Source organism: Odocoileus virginianus, chromosome 6 (genome assembly GCF_023699985.2).
Source record: "Odocoileus virginianus isolate 20LAN1187 ecotype Illinois chromosome 6, Ovbor_1.2, whole genome shotgun sequence".
NCBI lineage: Eukaryota > Metazoa > Chordata > Mammalia > Artiodactyla > Cervidae > Odocoileus > Odocoileus virginianus.
The window spans coordinates 42,108,372-42,129,002 of NC_069679.1; the positions used below are offsets into that span (position 1 = coordinate 42,108,372).

At 34.1% G+C, this 20,631-nt stretch overlaps 1 protein-coding gene, 1 long non-coding RNA gene and 1 other non-coding gene across 7 annotated transcripts in view; 1 reads left to right on the forward strand and 2 right to left on the reverse strand.

Moving 5' to 3' along the window:
- The window catches only part of TCF12 (transcription factor 12), a 390,369-nt gene that overhangs the window by 309,280 nt on the left and 60,458 nt on the right, over positions 1-20,631 (reverse strand). The gene's annotated exons all lie outside the window — the stretch shown is intronic.
- Positions 1,756-6,600, forward strand: LOC110145731 (uncharacterized). The gene is made up of 2 exons (XR_002316300.2): positions 1,756-1,843; positions 6,514-6,600. It is a non-coding gene; the product is annotated as an uncharacterized lncRNA (long non-coding RNA).
- Positions 16,735-16,841, reverse strand: LOC139035742 (U6 spliceosomal RNA). Its single transcript, XR_011488461.1, has one exon. It is a non-coding gene; the product is annotated as a U6 spliceosomal RNA (small nuclear RNA).

The following is a 20,631-nucleotide window of genomic DNA, read 5'->3' on the forward strand; positions in this document are numbered from 1 at the left end:
AATATACATGGATAAAAGACAATCTCTTCAATCAGTGGTGCCGGGAACACTGGAGAGCTACACATAAAAGAATGAAATTAGACCATTTTTTGACACCATACACAGAAACAAACTCAAAATGGATTAAAGACTTAAAGGTAAGACTGGATATTATAAAACTCTGAGAGGAAAACACAAGTAGGACACTCACATAAACTGGAGCAATATTTTTTTTGATCCATCTTCTAGAGTAATGGAAACAAAAATACAAATGAGACCTAATTAAACTCAAAACCTTTTGCACATCAAAGGAAACCATAACAAGACAAAAGGGCAGCCTATAGAAGATGAGAAAATATTTACAAACAATGCAACCAACAAGGGATTAATCTCCAAAATATATAAACAACTCATACAGCTCAATATAAAATAAAACAAACAACCCAATCAAAAAATGGGCAGAAGATCTGAATAGATATTTCTCCAAAGAAAACATACAGATGACCAAAATGCACATGAAGAGATGTTTAATGTTGCTAATTATTAGTGATTTAGTTACTTACACACACACACTTTGCTAAACACCTGAAATGAACACACTGTAAATCAGCCATACTTCAATTAAAAAACTGCTTTGATAAAATCTAATTTTAAAAAATTTAGATACAATAAATCACTTCTGCTTTACATCACTTCATTTCACAAAAGACCTACATTATTAGTACGTGTTTTCACTAACCAAAAAAAAAAAAAAAAAAAAAACAACTCTGTAGAGTATTTTAGCTTTTATTTAAAAAAAGGTGATTGCTTCTTTGATTTAGACCATTTCTCCTTACAAGAGGTTTCACAACACAGCCTACTTTTGCATAAGAAGGAAACCTATAATATCATTTCTTCTGTAAGTATTGGCAAGAACTCACCAGAAAAACCACCTGGGTCTAGACATTTCTTTTTTGAAAAGTTTTAAACCATGAATTAAATTTTTTTAACAGTTTTAAGACTAGTTACAATAATCTTTTTCTTCTTGGGTGAGTTTATGTACTCTGCTAAGGAATTAATCTATTTCAAAGAATTTGTCCACTTCACCTAATTTGACAAATTTATGTCCACATAAGTTGTTCTTAGTATTTCTACTATCCCTTGGATTCTTGTGGGGTCTGTAGTGATATTCTTTCATTTGGCACTGGTTCTATATGTCTTCCCTTTTCTTTTTGTCAATTTTGCTAGAAACTACCAATTTTGTTATCAATCTTTGGTTTTACAGACTTCTGTTGTCTTCCTGCTTTGAATTTCATTCATTTCTCCTCTTATTTGGGATTTATTTTGTTCTCGTCTGTCTAGTTTTTGAGACAGAAACACACAGATTTGCACACTTTCTTTTTTTTCCTAATGAAAGCACTAAATACAGTAAGTTTTCTTGTAAACACTGCCTGTACAGCATATATTCTGACATGATATATATTTTCAGTTTCGTTCAGTTCAAAGTATTTTTTAATTTCCTCTGAGGCTTCTTCTTTTAGCCAACAGATCACTCAGAAGTCTGCTATTTAATTATCTTGGAGCTTGGAGATTTTCCTTTTATCTCTGTTATTAATTTCCAGTTCATTTCCACCATAGTCTGAGAACATACTTTGCGTTCAATTCTTTTAAATTTAAGATTTTTATTATGACCAAGGTACATTTTATCTTGATAATATCCACGTGTACTTAAAAAGAATGTACATTCCGCTGTTGCTGGGGTAAAGTGTTCTTGTAATATCAATCAGATCTAGTTGGTGGATAGTGTTGTTTAGTCACTCTGTACCCTTATGATGCTGCCTGCTACTATGATCTATTCCTAAGAAATCATGTGAAGTCTTCAAATGTAATTGTTAAGCTCTCTATTTCTCCTTTAAGTTCTGTTAGATTTTGCTTCATGTATTTTTAAGTTCTGTTGTTAGGTATGCACACATTTAAGATTGGTAAATTAATCCTTTTGTCAGTGTATATCCCATTCTTTATCCTAGGTTGTTTCAAAGTTTATTTTGATTGCTTAATATAACCACTGGTTTTCTTTGGATTAGTGTTTGCAGAATATATCTTTTCCTTTCATTTCACTTTTAACCTACCTATATTATTTTATTTGAAGTAAGTTTCTAAAGCAAATAATGGGGTCATTTTTTAATGGACTGTAATGATCTCTTTTAATTGATATGTTTAAAGCGTTTAAAATTTTAAAGTAATTACTGACAGGTAAAAATTTACATCTACCATTTCATTGTTTGTTTTCTACTAGTTCCCTTTTGTATTTAGCATTTTTTAAGTTCCACTTTACTTTATCCATTGTGATTCTAAATCGTATTTTGTAAACAGTGGTTGTAGAGACAACAATATACATATTAATACTGAACCTTTCAGAAGCTACTTAGAATCAGTATTTTACCACTTAATAGATGTATTACACTATATTCACTGAAAAACACACCAATGTTGTAATTCTTAACTAGCAAATATATTTTAAAGAACTCAATTTATGATATTTACACAGATATTTACCATTCCTGTTGATCTTCTTTTATTTCTGATGTCCAAGTTTCCTTCTGGTATCATTTTCCCTTCTGTCTTAAGGACATTCTTTAGCAAATTTTAGATCTGGTCTTCTGGCAATGAAATACTCTCAGCTTTCCTTCATCTGAATATGTCCTTATGTCACTCTCATCCTTAAAAAATATTTTTGCTGGCTATGGACAGTTCTTTTCTTTAAGCACTTTAAGAAATTTTGCCTTTTCTTCTTGGCTCCATGGTTTCTGATGAGAATTCCTTAATCACTGTTCTCCCAGAGGTAATATGTCATTTTTCTCTGGTTGCTTTCAAGATTTTTGTCAAGACATTTTTTCCCCCAAGGCTCTGTTGAATTTTTAAAATTTCTTCCCCTCTGCTATTGAGTCATCCAGTGGGTTTTCCCCTCTTACTGCAGTTTTCATTTCTAACAATGCCTTATCCTTTTTATATATTCTCTTTTTCTGCAGAGACTTTCTGCTTTTCCATTTATTTGAACGGCATCCACAATAAATCACTGGAACATTCATAAAATAGTTTCAATCAAGTCTCTGTCATATAATTCCAATATCTATATCGTGATGGTATATGTTGATCTCTTCTTCACATGTCAACTGAAGTTTTCCTGGTTCTTCATATGTTAGATAATTTTGGATTATAATCTGGACGTTTTAAATACACTATATAATTGTGGTTCTTGTTTAAATTCAGTGGTTAATGTTAATATTTTTGTTTTAATAGATGATTAGGTTCAGAATGCAAGTTTTAACATGGTTTCTATGGGTATGGTTCCATTATCAGTTCAATTTTCAAAGCCTTTGCTATGCTTTTGAATCTGTGTCACTCTGTATTATCCAATAATCAGTCTAGGACTTGGGCAGTAGTCTGTTACTTCCATGTATATACAGCAGGGGTGCAAACCCGTTAATCCATAAAAAACAAGAGTTAACTGGTAAAGCTTTGCACATAAAATGAAAACAGAAACTATAATATTTACATACATGCACAAAAACTAAACTTAACAATAAACAGTATCGTTGCAATACCAACAGCAGTCTTTCCCTCCTGGATACATTTTAAGATTCATCGTTATCTTAGGATAAGACAAGAAAAAGTACTTTCTTGACATTTGCTTTAGCTTATTTTTTCCTCTTTTTCATCTTTACCCTTTTACATTCATATGTAACTTAAAAATATAACATTCATATAATATAATAATGTTCATATAAAATAATTTAGCTCTGTCTCTGAAGTTAGAAAAATGGATACTAAAAAGGGAACACAGCCAGGTCAAGGAAAACTAGATTTTGGAAGGCAGCTTTAATATTTTAAGGCTAAATAACACCTTCAGGTAGATCCAACATCTCCTACACAATATCCTCATCTAGCATCAGACCCAAGTTTAACATTTTCCTATTTCCTGTAAAGGCTAAATAATGCTCACTTCTAAGTTCAGCCAGTTCTTCTACTCCGGAGACAAGTACCATATTTTACTAAATCAGAGTCAGCACTCCCTCTGGAAACCAACAAACGGATTCCTGCAGCAGTAAGACTACCATTCCAATCTGGCTCCTTGGGTTTTTAATAGAGGCTGGCTCTGTGCCCTTTAGGTAGTAATGTCAAGAACTCTTAAAGACACACACACACAGATATATAAATAAAATACAGGATAACAGTCTTCTAAAGCACAATATGTTAAACTATTAACACATCTGATGGGCCAAATCCAGACAGCTATCTTTTTTAAGTCTCACAGTTAAGGATGGTTTTTACATTTTTTAAATGGTTAGAGTTCAAATGGTTATGAGAATCTATATTCTTATCTTGAATTTTGCTCTTGCCCTGCACAATCTAAAATATTTTACTATCTGGCCCTTTCAGGAAAACTTTGCCAACTTCTTCTCTAAAGCAAAAACTATGTTTCCCTATAAATTCTAGCTATAGCATGTAAATATGACTATAAAGAACCAATTATTTCCAATGTTAAAATCAACACCATTTAAGAAGAAGCATGATCTCCATTTATATGTTGGTATCAACATGTATAATATATTACATATACACATGAAAAACAGCAGGAAGAAAATCAACATCAAAATGTCAAAATATAGTTAACTTATCTTGGTAAATGATATTTTCAATTTTTCTGTACTTTCCAAATCTTCTAAAGGTGACTGTATCTTTGTTACAACCAGCAAATAGTTGTAAAAGATTACAGTGTACTTTTATAAGAACTTACAGAACAAAAATATCAGTGACCTGAACTGTAGTCATGTGGTTACTTACATACAGGTTCAGTAACAGTTTGGTATTCACCAATATCTATATAGCAAACTGTTAAGAAATAAAACGATGTTTTTACATCTTTCAACACACTAAAAAAGAGAAGTTCCTCTGTTTTGCTTATCAGAAGTCAGAGGCATTGATCTGAACTCAGTCACTACTTTGTAATTAAAATTCAGGCACACTACAAGATCTCTAATACAATTTAAAGTCCAATTCAAATATATTAATGTTAGTTTTAATGTATCTTTCAAAACATTTTTAAAATAATGATTAAAACTCCAAGTACACTGGAGTGCACAGGCACATTCTATACCCTCTTTACAGCTACAGTATTAACATTTAAAGTCATACTGATTCGTATAATTTCCTGTTAACAGTTCAAACAAAAGTATGTTTTTACTGATGGAAAATGAAATGTTACTACTAACATATTCTGCTAACGCTAAGGTACAATGAATCAATCTTGACTGTATTCATGAACAGTATTTTAATTTCCTTCTTCAATAATTATGGCTTACATGTTTTAGCTATTATTTTGAAGCACATTATTAACTTTATAAACATGATATGACATACTAATATTTATAATATATGGTATGTCATTATGACCAATTTAATTTTGACTTGATAAATGAAAGGTTTACTTTGAAAGGTTAGAAGATACTTTAATAAAAGTTAAATCATCAATGCATTCTAAAATAAAAATTAATCTTCACTTTATGGTTTATTTCCTGGGTTTTTCTTGAAAATGCACATAAGTCTTACTTCTAAATGATGTCAAAGTCCAAATTTAATTCTCTCAAAGCATAAATTTAAATTAGAGTACCACATTATCAGACTACCAACAACAACTTTTCTTTCCAAGTGCTACTCACTTTCGATTCTCTTTAAGTGAAAGTGTTAGTCATTCAGTTGTGTCCAACTCTGAGATCCATGGACTGTAACCCACCAGGCTCCTCTGTCCATGGAATTCTCCAGGCAAGAATACTGGAGTGGATTGCCACTTCCTTCTCCAGGAGATCTTCCCAACCCAGGGATCAAACCCAAGTCTCCTGCATTGCAGGCAGAATTGTTCACCCTTTGAACCACCAGGAAAGCCCATTCCCTTTACAATACAATATTCATTGGTTTAAAAAAAAAAAACTAATCTCATTAAAATGTAAAAATACCAGCTTTTGAAAGTAAAAATTATTGATCATGCCATACACCAAAACTATAGATTCCACAGCTACTTAACACAAAACTAGAGCCTTAACTTCATATAAAACAGCAGCTTTATGAGTTGCCTTCCTCTTCCTCTTCTCTTGGTGATAGAAGCAAGCACTGAGCAAGAAACTTAAAACATCTTTTCAGAAAACAAAAACCACACTCTGCAGCCTCCGTTAGAATAATTCAAAGGCAAAGACTTAATTTCAATATTGAATTACTGCACTTATAAGCTGACATCAAAATTCAAGTATCCTCAAAAACTTATCTTACATAGGTAGACTAATATTACAAATCCTGATCCTTTTGTTATCAAGGAGAACCAAATACCATCAAAAATTCCAAAAATAAGTTTACTCATTTAAGAGAAAACAGATTTTGTAAGACTTTTTGTTTCATCCAAAATAAGTCTATCCTGCTAAGTTTTACATATAAACAAGTTTTGTCAGAACTGTACATAACAACATCTCTATACTAAATAGAAAATTTTGTCATTTACTCTAGGCTATGGCTTACTTTTTTGAAAAAACTGCAGACATGTATTCGGTAGCTCAAGTAAAAAGGACGCTTCATATACAAGGATATACAAAGGTAATTCAATTCTATAGTCAACAACCTTGTTTAAAACTTTCAAAACTAACTTATTCTAAGATATGGAGAAATTTAATAGATTATAAAATTGTTGTTAGATTTCTATTTTTGGTGTCTGCCATAATAAAAACTAAGGGTTTAAGCTGAGCTGCTTCTTTTACTTAAAAAAATTTTCCACAGTCAGCAACTTACAACAGGACATACTGTAATACCAAAATGGAAACTACTTAATCAACATTTCCTCATGGAAACACAGATCATACATAACAGTCTATAAGGGTAAAGTTTTATTTTTCAAAGCAGTACTTAATTTTATTTAGCAACACAGGTTCAATTTTTTTTCTGTGGTTCTGTCAACACACCCAGTTACTTTTAGTCAACATTGAAAATACACATATCAAAAAACTGAAGTGTAAGCAGTAAAATAAAGCATATAAGGCAATTTTTTATAATGTTGAATAAAACTGTACTTTCATCTTTTTAGAACATAGGTCACTGTTTTTCAAGTCCTATGGAATAAATATTACCCTGTCCTCTTGCTACGTGTCTGTAAAATTGTTTCTATGAAGAATTCAAGCCATGGGGAAAATCCAACAGTATGTGAATCATCCAATCCACAAATCTTTCACATTTCCAGTTTCAAATTACAATCATCTACAGCATCACAAAAAGCTGACAAAAGATTGAAAACTGTAGGGCATAATTTCAAAATGTTCCTCCTCCCTTTCTGCCCACTCTTCAAACCACACAGTTTAATAAACAACAAAAACCTCATAACTAAAATTCCCTCAACCTCGTAGTTGGTCTAGTTAGTTTTACCACATAATAATTTCTAAATTCTCTCATTTAAAAAAACACTACAAGAAATAACTTCTTTGGTCACTGAGCTCCTCATTTAAAGAGGAAAACTAATCAGAATTAAATAGGTTATAGTACAATTCATAAGGCTTTGTATCCCACAAGGAATTTTTTTTAAAAAGTAGATATCAGTTAATTAGACATCATGGGATAAATAAAGATACACTAACTATAAGGTCAACCTTCCTTCACTAAGTGCTATCTATTTTGTAACCCTAAATTACATGGCTTAAATTTTTTTAGCACATTTTTCCTGAAAATAAGAACTATAGTTACAAGCGTATGTATTTAGCTTTGGACTATGAGAAAAGAGAGACTTTGATAATCCGTATTTGCTACCATCCACATATCTAGATAAACAAACCAGGTAAGCCAAAATAAATCACAATATACATATGAAGACTGGGGAGACCCAAGGGAAGTAATATTAATTTGGTTTCTGACTCACACTTTTAAATAATCCCTTGCAATACTTCTCATTCAGTTGCCTCATTCTTCGTGCTTCCTCTTCACAACTAAGCTCACTTCCTAAGAGTTTTCATTTTGCAGAAATCAGCATTTATTGACCTCACAAAGTACATACAACTGCTGTTGTCAGCAAAGAACACAGGGATTGGAGAAAAAGCATCATAGAAGTACTGGAAGGATATGAAAGTTTACCTTCTCATACAGTAATGTTTAAAAAGGTTCAGGGTCTTAAATTTAAGAAATACTAAAGATTTTTAAATTTAAAAAGAAATATAGCATTCTAACCTAAGAGTTTATTTCATCTGACTGATTCAGGGTCTAAAATCATTCGTTTTACAACTGAGTAGAAAAGTAATTTCTATCACATTTACTGATAAGCAATATTATAGTTTCAGTATTTCTCAAAGTGTCTTAGAACAATCTTGCAAAGGTCCTTACAAACAAAAGTACAAGTCTCTTGAGGTCATCTAATATCTCATGAGACTTTTCATAATGGGATGGTGTTAATACCCAATGACCTGGTCTATTTCCAATTTGGATCATTAGTTTCTGCTTAACTAAATTACCACTACCACTACAAATGGCTCAGCCATTCTTCACTTCCTGTGTTCAACCTTAGTCCAACAGTAATTGTTAAATAAGCAAAGTGAAACTGCTTCTTTGGGTAACTATATAGCACCAAAAACATTTCATACTCCTTTAGGATTAGTAAAAGAGTTTAAGACATGGTCTGTTTTGATTGTTGGTTGTTTTTTTTTTTTTTTTTACTATTATTTTGTATGGCACACACAATGTTCTGGTTTTAATTTTACACAGAAATTTTAGGTAAATCTCTTCCAAGAGAATTTGTTAGTGATAAGCTTAAGTGCTAACAAAGCTGTGAAATGGCAATTAAGGTTTTATTTCTCACCATGTTATTAATCAAACCTGAGCTAACACAAGGATGAAACAGCTACACAGATCCATATAGCCACTCCCTGTCTCCCCATCTCCACTCCCTGTCTCCCCATCCCTACCATCCACAAACATACACTTCTCTCCCCTTTCTCCCATCCCACCTTCTCTCTCTCCACCTCTGACACACACACAAACACAACAGGCACACGCTTCCCTAAATTTTTATATATGTACACATATGTATACCACATATATTTTTTATATATACACATCATCTCAGACACATATACGGTTCATAAAAATTAAAACATAAAGATCATCCTCTCTGCATAGGAAAATGTTCTACAGATCTGTGGGAACACTAAAACAAAGAGGAAAAGGTCCGTAACCCCTGATTGAAAAATTCTAAAAATCAAAATTCAGACTGAAATTGAAGAAAGTGGGGAAAACCGTTAGACCATTCAGGTATGACCTAAATCAAATCCCTTATGACTATACAGTGAAAGTGAAAAGTAGATTTAAGGGACTAGATCTGATAGACAAGAGTGCCTGATGGACTATGGACAGAGGTTCGTGACACTGTACAGGAGACAGGAATTAAGACCATCCCCAAGAAAAAGAAATGCAAAAAAGCAAAATGGTTGTATGAGGAGACCTTACAAATAGCTGTGAAAAGAAGAAAAGCGAAAAGCAAAGGAGAAAAGGAAAGATGTTCCCATCTGAATGCAGAGTTCCAAAGAAGAGCAAAGAGAGATAACAAAGCCTTCCTCAGAGACTAGTGCAAAGAAATAGAGGAAAATAACAGAATGGGAAAGACTAGAGATCTCTTGAAGAAAATTAGAGATACCAAGGGAACATTTCATGCAAAGATGGGCACAATAAAGGACAGAAATGGTATGGACCTAACAGAAGCAGAAGATATTAAGAAGAGGTGGCAAGAATACACAGAAGAACTGTACAAAAAAGATCTTCACGACCCAGATAATCACGATGGTGTGATCACTCACACTCACCTACAGCCAGACATCCTGGAATGTAAAGTCAAGCGGGCCTTAGGAAGCATCACTACGGACAAAGCTAGTGGAGGTGATGGAATTCCAGTGGAGCTATTTCAAATCCTGAAAGATGATGCTGTGAAAGTGCTGCACTCAATATGCCAGCAAATCTGGAAAACTCAGCAGTGGCCACAGGACTGGAAAAGGTCAGTTTTCATTTCAATTCCAAAGAAAGGCAATGCCAAAGAATGCTCAAACTACCGCACAATTGCACTCATCTCACACGGCAGAAAAGTAATGCTCAAAATTCTCCAAGCCAGGCTTCAGCAATACGTGAACCATCAATTTCCAGAGGTTCAAGCTGGTTTTAGAAAAGGCAGAGGAACCAGAGATCAAATTGCCAACATCCGCTGGATCATCGAAAAAGCAAGAGAGCTCCAGAAAAACATCTATTTCTGCTTTATTGACTATGCCAAAACCTTTGACTGTGTGGATCACAACAAACTGTGGCAAATTCTGAAGGAGATGGGAATACCAGACCACCTGACCTGCCTCTGGAGAAACCTGTATGCAGGTCAGGAAGCAAGAGTTAGAACTGGACATGGAAAACAGACTGGTTCCAAATAGGAAAATGAGTATGTCAAGGCGGTATACTGTCACCCTGCTTATTTAACTTATATGCAGAGTACATCATGAGAAATGCTGGGCTGGAAGAAGCACAAGCTGGAATCAAGATTGCCGGGAGAAATATCAATAACCTCAGATATGCAGATGACACCACCCTGATGGCAGAAAGTGAAGACGAACCAAAGAGCCTCTTGATGAAAGTGAAAGAGGAGAGTGAGAAAGTTCGCCTAATGCTCAACATTCAGAAAACTAAGATCATGGCATCTCGTTCCATCACTTCATGGCAAATAGATGGGGAAACAGTGGAAACAGTGGCTGACTTTATTTTTCTGAGCTCCAGAATCACTGCAGATGGTGACTGCAGCCATGAAATTAAAAGACACTTGCTCCTTGGAAGGAAGTTATGACCAACCTAGACAGCATATTAAAAAGCAGAGACGTTACTTTGTCAACAAAGGTCCGTCTGGTCAAGTCTATGGTTTTTGCAGTGGTCATGTATGGTTGTGAGAGTTGGACTATAAAGAAAGCTGAGCACCAAAGAATTGATGTTTTTGAACTGTGGTGTTGGAGAAGACTCTTGAGAGTCCCTTGGATTGCAAGGAGATCCAACCAGTCCATCCTAAAGGAGATCAGTCCTGGGTGTTCATTGGAAGGACTGATGCTGAAGCTGAAACTTCAATACTTTGGCCACCTGATGTGAAGAGCTGACTCATTGGAAAAGACCCTGATGCTGGGAAAGATTGAGGGCAGGAGGAGAAGGGGACGACAAATGATGAGATGGTTGGACGGCATCACTCACTCAATGAACATGGGTTTGGGAGGACTCCGGGAGTTGGTGATGGACAGGGAGGCCTCTTGTGCTGTGGTTCATGGGGTCACAAAGAGTCGGACACAACTGAGCGACTGAGCTGAACTAAATCATGATGAAAAAGCAGAAAGTTACGTCCAGATAAAGGGACAAGATAAAATTCCAGAAAAACAACTAAATGAAGTGGAGACAGGCAATCTTCCAAGAAAAGAATTCAGAATAATGATGGTGAAGATGACCCAGCCTGTCAGAAAAAGAACGAAAACAAAGATTGAGAAGCTGCAAGAAATGTTTACCAAAGAACTAAAGAACAAACAAACAGAGATAAGTAACACACTAGAAGGAATCAGTACCAGAATAACTGAGGCAGAAGAATTGATAAATGACCTGGGGACAGAATGATGGAAATCACTGCCACAGAACAGAATATATAGTCAAAAGAAATGAAGACAGCCTAAGAGACCTCTGGGACAACATTAAATGCACCAAAATTTGCATTAGAGGGGTCCCAGAAGAAGAGAGAAAGTACCTGAGAAAACATTTGAAGAGATAATAGCTGAAAACCTTCTGAACATGAGAAAGAAAATTGTCAACCAAGCCTAGGAAGCACAAAGAGCCCCAGGAAGAATAAACCCAAGGAGGAACACACCAAGACACATAGTAATCAAACTGACAAAAATTAAAGACAGAGATAAAATATTAAAAGCAGCAAGGGAAAAATGACAAGTAACATACAAGTGAACTCCCATCGGGCTATCAGCTGATTTCTCTACAGGAACTCTACTAGCGAGAAGGGAAGGGAATGGTATGGTATATTTAAAGTGATGACAGGGAAGAACCTATAACCAAGAATACTCTACTCAGCAAGACTCTCCTTCAGATTTGATGGAGAAATCAAAAGCTTTCCAGACAAGAAAACATTAAGAGAATTCAGCACCAGCAAACCAGCTTTACAACAAATGCTAAAGGAACTTCTCTAGGCAGGAAACACAGAGAAGGAAAAGAAAATAAACCCAAAACAATTAAGAAACGGTGATAGAATTATACATATCAATAATTACCTTAAATGTAAATGGATTAAATGGACCAACCAAAAGACATAGATTGACTGGGTGGATGAAAACATGTGCATGTATGCACTTCCACTTGCCACATCACTCTGCCTGAACCCACCCAAATTTTATGTAATTATTTTATATTGTTAACTGTGTTCCCATTACGGCTTGCAATTGTAATTGTCTTTTATTTTTTTATCTGGCTACTGATTGTGAAAACTGATAAACATCTTTTGTTATTGTGATTATGCAACTATTACTCACTTAATACCACTCTATCATGATTGGTTAACAGAAAAACAATAGAACTCTTTATGACCAAACCTGTGATCACTTTTTAAAATCCAGATACACATCAGAATTATCTTGAGATTTTTTGAAAAATACAAATGCCCGGTATTGCTTTTTTTCTCCAGAATTTCAGTTATGTTTCTAACAAGCAGTCGTGTTTAAAAACAACTGGACTATACAATGATCTTTTTACTTTTATCTAACTTGTTTCACTTTTTCTATTTCATATTCAGTGCTCCCATTTCATTTAGCTTCTGTTCTCCAATTTCTCCATCTCTTCTTTTTTTCTTTATGTTCTTTCTCAAGCCTTTATCAAGTGTTGCAGAAAAGCTTTTCTACATATATATATACATTTTAGAAAACTTATGAATTTTTGCCTAACTAAAAAAATTATGACATTTTGATTCCACTTGTTTGACTAAATATGAATAGAATACTAGATTTCTAATTAAAAAATAGATACACAACAAGAAACAAAGGTTAACTGTATAGCATAGGGAACTACAGTCAATATCTTGTAATAACTTATGATGGAAAATAATTTCAAAAATAATATATGTGTATTTGTATAACTGAATCACCTTGCTGTGCACTTGAAACATTGTAAGTCAACTATACTTCAATAAAATATGTATTAAAAAAAAAATATGGGTAGGGAAAAAGCACTTGATGAGCTTTAGTAGTAAAAGGAACTATTCTATGACTGAAGGATAAATGCACAATTGAAAAGCTGAATATATTTAAAACACTGGGTAGCAGTCCATGAATATACTTGAATATTTAAAAAAGAAACAGCTTGAGGTAAACATGTGTTAAGAATATATGTGAAATAATACACAGTACTGCGGGTTTCCCTGGTGGCTCAGACAGTAAATTTCTGCCTACAACGTGGGAGACCGGGGTTCGATCCCTGGGTCAGGAAGATCCCCTAGAGAAGGAAATGGCAACCCATTCCAGTACTCTTGCCTGGAAAATCCCATGGACGGAGAGCCTAGTGTCTCTCCCTGCAGTCCATGGGGTTGCAAAGAGTCGGACATGACTGAGCGACTTCACTTTTTTCTTTTCACTTTCAATACACAGTACTATAAATATTAAAAGTATGAAACTAAGGATAGTTCCCACATGAGGAATAAAATGAACTTATTTATTAAAAAGCTTTGATCATATCTACCTTGCTTTCAGAAATAAAAATATTCCTAGAAGCTGCCTATAAAGTCATTTTAATTGAAAAAGCAATTCTCATTAATTCTTAATATCAATTTTTAAATATTACAAGACAGGATTAAAAGAGAACACAAATAATAAAATATTACAAACATTACAAAGTATTCCTAATGATTATTTAGGCCTGTAATCTTGGTGCAAGAATTTCATATTAATCCTTTCATTTTACTGAGCATTACAACCAAAGTCATTCTTTAAAAAAAAAAAAATCAAGCTTTTATTTTTGGGGACAGTTTATTTCAACTGATTATTTACACCATAACCCTGCCTATGGCTGGCTGAACTTGAAGTCTGATTTCCTTTGTCTTTGTTGTTTGGTTATCCTTTGAAAACTCTTATAGAAATGAGGGCCCATTATTACCTGGGTAAAGAGAAAGTACCCTCAAAGAAGGATTATATAATTCACATAATAGCATAACCATGAGGTTCTGAAAATACAGCTACAAGTAGTGTCCCCACCAGTATATTTCCACTCAATTTACTCCATGATCTATATGTGAAAGGAGTATCTTACAAGTAAATAAAACTGACCTGGGACTATTCAGCTAGCTTTTCTTTTCCCTTTTCATTTTCCAGTAAGCCAGAGTGTTGTATAACTATCTCAAAAGCCATAAAGTCTGCTTTTCTTTGAGTTGCCATCTCATGAACACTAGAAGCTTTGATTTTCTTTCAGACCTATATTATAGCATGTATAATACCTGACTATAAATGCATGAAGCAACTTTTATTTTTACTAAAATAATAATCCTCTGATCCCTCTACATTATTACTTCTGAGACTTCAACAAGCCCCAGTATGTTTGACTTCAATGGTGGCTAGAATCAAAGACAGAGAAAACAGCTTGATACTGAAAATTGGACCATGAGTTCTATACTTCATCATGGAATCATGAGTTGCAACCAACAGCTGTTCTACTCATCAGCTATTTTAAACCATTTAATATGATCTGTAGCAAGACTAATTCTTTTCTAAATAAGCATGTCAACACTTAAACCAAAACTATGCTGTTCTTCAAAACTGTCTTCTTGAAAAGTTTAATACTTTATGCATGCTGCTGCTTTACAAATAATTTCAGAACTTTCTTTTCAGAAATCTCCATCATAGAAAATTTACTAATCATATAAAGAAATCACTCTCCTTACTGTGTAAACACTGGATTAATACTCCTGGCCTGGCTTTTCCAGCTTTCCTTCCCTCTAGCCCCTCTAGTCCCACATTCCCTTAAATCTGACCCCTGTCTTTTTCTTTCTTCTGGTTTTTTAAATCAACACACTGAGATTTTAAAGAGTGGGAATGAACCTTGAAGCAACCCAGGATAATGGACAGTGAAACAAAAGAAATAGATCTGGAAGTCAATGATCATAGCTTCTTGCTTGCGTCTATCATGGGAATTTGCTAATGGCCATAAATGAGTTGGGTTTTTTTGTTTTTTTAATGATATTCGTATTTTCTCTTGAAAGAAGTGTCTTCTAAGCCAACAGTTTTCAAGTTAACATTTGGGGTTTAAAAGAGGTATGTTTCAAAATATTAACTGAAGTTCAAGCATTCTGAGTTCTGCCCACCTTGGGGTGACTTATACCTTACCTCCTTCCCTCCGACACTCCACAGTCATTCTTATCATTGCTCATCATGCCCTGCGATAAGGCTAACCTCCTCCACAACAGTCAGTACTCTAACTTGAGGCCAACCCAAACCATCAAGAGTGCTCAAATACAAATGAACGATGTTCAGCAAGTACTTCCTGAACTGAACTTGGGTGGAAGGGCTAGGAAATAGCATGAATTCTTGGTAGACGAAGCAACCTCAGTTATCAGGAGAGGTGCCCTTCTTACCCTCTACTTCCTAATGATAGCATATTCTAAGGATCTTAGGGGTCAATAACCAGAGTAGATGATGGTGATTTGGCCCAATACTGAGCAATATAACTGATTTTTCAACTAAATAATGGTTATGAAGGAAAATCTACATTTCTTAAGAAAACAGCTAAAAGATCGTTTAAAACTAACAAAAAGTAACTGCTTAAGATTAAATTGGATTGGAGAAATTTTCCTTTTGTCTCTGTAATGCTACTTTTGTAACCTGATAAATCAAGGTCACCTTCTATATACAGATATATTACTGTGTTACATGTAAACTTATACACATTCTTTCCAAACCATTAACTGTCCTTACCAGCTAATGGGCCACTAATTAACTGTATACATGCAGATTCACTTCTGATTGCATTCGCCTCAACTAAGAGATTCAAACTCAACTATTCAAGTGAGGTATATTTAGAAAATGAGGGATCTAAAGATTGTTTATATATATGTATGTGTCTTGTACATATGTATATATACATACATGACAAGGAGTATGACCAAGCAGGTGTAGAGGCTTTTGTAATTAAAGCACAGGAAAGAAAATTAAAACTAGGTATTAGAAATAGGACTCCTATGTCTGATGTGGAAGAGAATTTAAATTAGGAAAGGATACCCTGATCCAAGTCAGAGAGCTCAGCCTTGCTCATGCCTTAGGTTTTAAAGAGCACAGCAAAGGATCAGACATAATCACTGAATAAGGGAAGATTTTCCAAAGCTTTTCCCTTGCTCACACATCCACACTTGTCTCTGGTCCATAATGAGAAATGAGCAGGCATCCATTAGTCTTAAGTGATAAAATCAGAAAAGTAGTAAGCACATGAAGAAAGAAGACATAAACTACTCAATTTGGATAAAATAATAATAAAACCACTACATTGAAACTTTTTGGGAAGGGGTACAATGTTTTCAGTAATTAGGGTTAATAAACACAAATTCACTGCATAATGCTCATCTAATTTGAAATATGTAAAATCTTCATAAATGTTTTAATGCATTTTTTAAATTGAAGGATAATTTCTTTACAGAATGTTGTTTTCTGTCAAACCCCCCAAAATATGAAACATTTCACAAATTTGTGTGTCATCCTTGCATAGCGGCCATGCTAATCTTCTCTGTATCATTCCAATTTTATTATATATACTGTCAAAGCAAGCACTATAAATCATTTCTGTTCAAAGTTTATTTTACTCTCCTGGGTTAATAGATATAAAAATATGTAAGGACTCATCTTCGTTTGCAGTTTGAATCCCTACACCTGTATTTCCAAAAATCAAAATTCACAACTGTAAAATCACCAATGATATTTTCAGAAATATTAAGTTTTAAGGTTCATACTTCCTATTTTATATTTTTAGATACATCTATTAATATTTCCATGTTTCAGTAGCCTACGGATTTTAAGATTTGGTATGATAGAATCTATTAGCACTTTCCCAATTATTAATACAAAGTAAGAAGCAGTAAAATTCAACTAAGTAATATACGGAAATGTCAAATCTCTCAGGAATCCATTTTCTTAAGTAATCATTAAAACATTTTGTACTCCGCAATATGCGTTTCCCAAAATTGAAACATGTGGTGATCTAAATTTTAAGAACTGACCTTGTAATTAAGACTTTCTAGTTTGATCAATAATGTTCTATCAATACAAGGTAAGGTATGCAAATGGTTCAGCAATGCACCTGCTTCACATTTTCCTTTTTAAAGAAAACATTATTTTAAATGCTTTATTAAGTATTTTTAAAGAAAACCCTAGAGATAACTTGAATTTATACTCAAGTAGATTATCACAGGCTACAGATAATAATGGCTTCCCAGGTGGCGCTCGTGGTAAAGAATCCACCTGCCAATGCAAGAGATCTAAGAGACGGGTTCGATCCCTGGGTCGGGAAGGTCCCCTGGAGAAAGGCTTGGCAACCCACTCCTGTACTCTTGCCTGGAGAATCCCATGGACAGAGGAGCCTGGTGGGCTACAGTCCATAGAGTTACAAGGAGTTGGACAGACTAGCACACAGATAATAATATTTGTGGACCTAAGTGAATCTAGATTTCTTTTTTATTAACATAATTTAAAAAATGTGTTCATGAAAACTCTTCTAGTCTTCGAACAAGAAGGAAGATGAGGACAAAAATCATTCAATATTTGTAGTTACCATACTGATCTGGTTAAAAGATTATTGAGAAGAAGAGTTTATATTGTAGCTAAATTTAAAATTATGAGCTTACTTAAAATACAAGATATAGAGAGCTGGGAAAAAAAAAAAGATACAGAGGAATAATCTAAACACCACCAACAGGACACAACTAAACATGCCACCTCACCTGCCCACCCGCCCCCAACAAAAGAGACATGCACAACAAAAGGCAATGGCTAATCAAAGTCAGTGCCAAGAAAAAGGTGTGTGTGGGGTGGCAGGGGGCAGTGCTGTGCTAGATTTAAAAGACTTGAATAGTTATTCTGGATTGGACCTCTCTTGAACAGATCAACTGCAAATAACAGTTTAGAATAAACTGAAAAAATGTGAGCATGGATAGGTAAGATAAAAATTTGCTGATACGGAAAAGAAGAAATTAACATAAAAAAGCATATATTAAAATAACATGTACAAAATAATATATTACCAGTAAAGAAATACAAGTATACATATACACACACAGAAAAATATCTAGAAGAACACTAAAGTATTAACTATGTCATCTCTAGGTGATGGGAATATGGTGTTTTTAATTTTCTTATTTTTGCTTATTTATATTTTTTCACTTTCTGTATGTACATGTGTGTATAATTACTTTAGAAATGACATTTTCAGTACTGCAAAAGAAAAATTTATATGCTTTTTTCATATCAATGAGTGCCACTGTTTAAATTCTAGACCCCATAACTATACTGTATCATTCATTACACAAGACACATATAGTAAATAAATAACACATATTTATCAGTCACCTTCTTGAAGAGCTAATTTTGCTGATAGCTGTCAATGTAAAATGCCAATTATCCAATACAGTGACCATCCAATGTAAGGGACCACCTTTTTTAATAATACAAGACCTACAATCAAGAGTTCCCAGGTGGCACTAGTGGTGAATGTCTGCCAATGCAGGAGATGTAAGAGATGTAGGTTCAATTCCTGGGTCAGAAGATCCCCTGGAAAAGGGAATGGCAACCCACTCCAGTATTCTTGCCTGGAGAATCCCAAGGACAGAGAAGCCTGGTGGGCTACAATCTACAGGGTCAAAAAGAAGCCGACATGACTGAAACGACTTAGCACGCACGCACACACGACTTCCAATCAGTGGCATGTATTTGCCTCAAATGAAAAACAAAATAATCGTTTTCATATTTCCCAACAGAATAAACTACAGAAAGCAATGTAACTTGAAAGCATAAAAATATCTGATTTCTAAAATATAAAACCTGTAGTTGAGTTGGGAGGAAAAATACACAGATTCGCAAGTGACAGATGCCTTTACTCCTGACTAATCAATTAATAATGATACATCAATATAAACCTGAGCTAATACAAAACAAGAGCAACAATATTGATTTTAAAAATAAAGCAACTTAGTAGAAATACTATACACAAAGAATACTTACATATAAAAGTAAAGCTTCAAATATTTGCATCAAAAATAAATGTTAAATTCAAAGAGAAAAGTAAAAATACAGAAAAGCAAAAAAATGTACAAGGAAAGAGCCTGACAAAAAAGCAAAGTACCTATCAGAAGAACTAAGAGATCAGCAAGTAATATGGAAAGGGCAATACATTAAAATTCACAACAAAATTTACTTCCACATGAAAAAGAAAGCAAAAGTCAAGTCTCAAAAAGGTGACATATCCTCTAAGGTTACAGCAGTAGAAAAAAAAAAAAATTTAGTCTTTCAAAAATTACTAGATTACACTAAAACTGAAAGCAATGAAATAGTTCAATAAAACAATTATAACATTTTTGTTACACTTTACACTTTCATGTACATTATTCTGGGGTGACACAATGAAATTGTGCGTCACTCTCTTTTTAAAGACTGGTACTTTGATATTTTAAGAAACTTACTCAAGGTCATACTGTTTATTGCAGGGACAGAAATCCAACTCTACATCCTTACTTGATATGACTATCAAGTAGTCTACTTGTATCAGTTACCTACTTATTATCACTGTATTACATCATCTTTATTGTTTATGTGTCACTCCCACTCCCTTAGTTCCACTAGGACTCTAACTCCTGGGGGGCAAGGATTATACCTGCCTCTAGTCATCTTTGCAGTACCATTACCTGTCACTGTATATTTTTATAAGTGCTTAAAAAACATGTTAATGACCATACATAAAGGTAATCAAAGAAACCTAACATATGGAGAATTCATTTAATTACTTGTATAATGTCACATCACAAATTCTACTCAGTTAAATGTGCAGCGTAGGCAGCCATACCAGTCAACGATCACATACCCTAATCCCAACTAGACGAAACAGGGGTGATTAATCTGAGACTAGTCAATCCATTGGCTTATTAATAATCAAATGTTCTCTCTTGTGAACCGGACCCAAAAGTCAGATATAAGGCAGTGCTTAAGTTACAGATCTTGTGAATTTGGGCAAAGTGATAAATAAGTAAAGGAAGCGGGTCTGTAAAACGAGTAAGAGCAAAAAGCAGACATCCATCTGGGGAATCTGAATCAAGGATGCTATCGGCTCCAAATGGACAGAGAAAACAGATTCACTTCTAATCACTTCATGACAGGTTTCAGATATTTGAAAAACACCTATTACCATAATAAGCTTTCAACCAAGGATGAAGAACAAAGCTGGAACATGAAGACTAAACTGTAATATTAAATAGGTAAAACCAATAACTATCATTAGGACAGAGAAGTTTCACACAGAAGGAATCAGTATGTAGTGTTTTACTTCAACTGGCTTAATGCTTTTGAGATATAATCA